The sequence below is a fragment of the Penaeus japonicus genome, unplaced genomic scaffold (assembly GCF_977035675.1).
Source record: "Penaeus japonicus unplaced genomic scaffold, GWHDUDI00000001_assembly GWHDUDI00000032, whole genome shotgun sequence".
NCBI classification, from domain to species: Eukaryota; Metazoa; Arthropoda; class Malacostraca; order Decapoda; family Penaeidae; genus Penaeus; species Penaeus japonicus.
In genome coordinates this window covers 2,954,436-2,956,935 of record NW_028234434.1, presented here as the reverse complement: position 1 = coordinate 2,956,935, position 2,500 = coordinate 2,954,436, and the positions used below count along the sequence as shown (strand labels likewise).

The 2,500-nt window shown below is 49.8% G+C and overlaps 1 protein-coding gene across 1 annotated transcript in view; it reads left to right on the top strand.

Annotated features, from left to right (window-relative positions):
• LOC122243260 (thyrostimulin beta-5 subunit) overlaps positions 1–2,500 on the top strand; it is a 47,288-nt gene that overhangs the window by 8,792 nt on the left and 35,996 nt on the right. The window lies entirely within an intron of this gene.

The following is a 2,500-nucleotide window of genomic DNA, read 5'->3' as shown; positions in this document are numbered from 1 at the left end:
AGAGAGAGGAGATCTAGAGCAATAGACTAGAGGAGAGCTCTAGAGAGCGAGAGGTAGGAGAGTATCTCGTAAGGAGAAGGAGAGATATAGAAAGAGGGGGGAGAGACGAGAGAAGAGAGTGGTTAGAGGAAATGTGAAGAGAGAGACCTAGAGTGGAGAGAGGTAGAGTGAGGAGCTGATCTAGGCTCTAGAAAGGAGAGGGGTAGAGATATGTCTGCTAGAGAGAGAGAGGTAAGTAGCTCTCTTAGGCGGAGTTAGAGAGAGAGAATGATGATATATATATGTAGAAGCAGAGATATGAAGTAAAAGAGGATGATTGAGATATGAGATATATGCTTCTATATATTCCTCTCTCTAATATTATAGAAGGGGGATTAAATTGAGTGGAAGAGAATGGGACGCAGAGTTGAGAGAGAAAGAACGAGATTGAGAGAGAGAGAGCGGATGAGATGGTAACCTTAGAAATAGAGAAAGAGGGAAGAGAGAGGAGAGAGTGAGAAAGAGAGGGAGAGAGTTAGATGAGAGAAGAGGGTTAAAGAGTAGGTGAGGGGAGAAGAGGAAGGGGAGTGGAAAGAGAAGAGACGAAGAGGTGAGAGAGGTAGGAGAAGAAGGGGGAGTGTGGAGAGCGAGAGAGAGAGTGGATGAGAGGAAGTGAGTAAGAGAGAGTAGAGAGAGAGGAAGTGTAGAGAATGTAGGTGGAAAGAGAAATTGAAGAGAGAGGTGTAGGAGAGAGAGGTGAGGAAGACAAAGCGAAGAGAGTTTGTGAGAGAGAAGGTTTAAGAAAAGAGACGAGAGTGGTGGAGGGGAGAACGTAAAAGAAGAGAAAGATTAAGGAGAGGAGAGAGAGGAGAGAGTTTGAGGAGAGGAGGAAGGAGGTTAGAGAAGGGGAGAGAGAGAGAGAGAAGTGTGAGAGGAGGAGCGAGAGAGAGAGGAGAGTGAGAGGTATGCGGAGAGCGAGGAGAGAGAGAGAGATGAGCGAGTTGTGGTGAGGAAGAGATGAATGGGAGTGAATAGGAAAGGGGGGGGGGGGGGGGGGGGGGGGGGAGGGAAGGGGGGGCGGGGGGGGAGAAGATTTTGTAAGAGGAGAGAATGTAAAGAAGAGGGGGAGAGAGGGGGGGGGGGGGGGGGAGTAGAGGAGGGGGGGGGAGGGGAGAGATCAAGATGAGAGAGAGGAGTGAGGTTGATGAGGTGTGGTGGAGAGAGAATGGAGAGAGGAAGAGAAGATGAAGAAGAGGTGGAAGAGAGGAGATTATAGAGAGGGAGAAGAAATTGGAGAAGAGCATGAGGAGATAAGAGAGAGATTAGTAGAGAGAAGGAGAGTGAGGTAGAGGAAGTAGGAAAGAGTTGGAGAGAGGTGTGAGAGAGAGAGTAAAGAGAGAGAGAGAGGTTGGAAGATAGAGGAAGAGTAAGAGAGAGATTTAGAGAAAGAGAGAAGAAAGGGTTAAGAAGAGAGGAGTTGGAGGTGAGAGAGAGAGAGAGAGAGAGAGAGGTGGAGAGAGAGAGAGAGAGGGAAAGGAGGAGAGAGAGAGGAGATAGAGAGAGAGAGAGAGAGAGAGGAGGGAGGAGGAGGGGGAGAGGGAGAAGAGAGGGGAAAGGGGGGGGGGGGGGGGGGGGGGGGGGGGGGGGGGGGGGGGGGGGGGGGGGAGGGGGGGGGGAGGGTGGGGGGGGGTTTAGAGAAAAAAGAGGATAAGAGATAGAGAAAGGAGAGGAGAGGATAGGAGAGGGGGGGGGTGGGGGGAGGGGGGGGGGGGGGGGGGGGGGGGGGAGGGGGGGGGGGCCCCGGAGAGAGAAAGAGAAAAGAGGAGCTGAGAGAGAGAAATGAGGAGGAGAAAAAAATGAGAGAGAGTAGATAGAGAAGAGAGAGATAAGATGAGAAGAAGAAGAGATAGAGATAGAGAGGGGAAATGAATGAGAAAGAATGAGAGAGAGAGTGAAAGAGAGGGAAGGGGCCGTGAGAGAGAGAGAGGAAGAGAAAGAGGAGGCGAGAGGAGGAGAGGAGAGTGGAAGAAAGAGAGGAGAGGTTAGAAGGGGGGGAGAGGAAAGATTTAAAAGTATGTAGAGGAGAGAGAGAAGAGGAGAAGAAGAAAGAGATAGATGGATGGAGAGAGAGAGAGAGAAGGAGAGCGAAGGGGAGAGAGAGAGAGGAGTGAGTGAGTGAGTAGAGGAGAAGGAGGAGAGAGAGATGAGGAGAGGAGAGGAAGGAGTCAGAGAGAGAGAGAGAGAGAGAGAGAGAGAGAGAGAGAGAGAGAGAGAGAGAGAGAGAGAGAGAGAGAGAGAGAGAGTGAGTTTGCAGAGATTACCGTCGTATTTTAAAGATTAGTCACATTTTCATCGGGAGTGCGATAAAGCGCATTTCGATTACAACGGGACAATCATCTAAATGGAACTAGCTGTTTTAATTGAGATAAAACAATGACGTTTGAAATATTTAGAGTACTCTTCTCTTCAGAAGAGCAATAAATAATGTCCTTTGCACGGTTCCCTCTTGCCCTGAGTCACA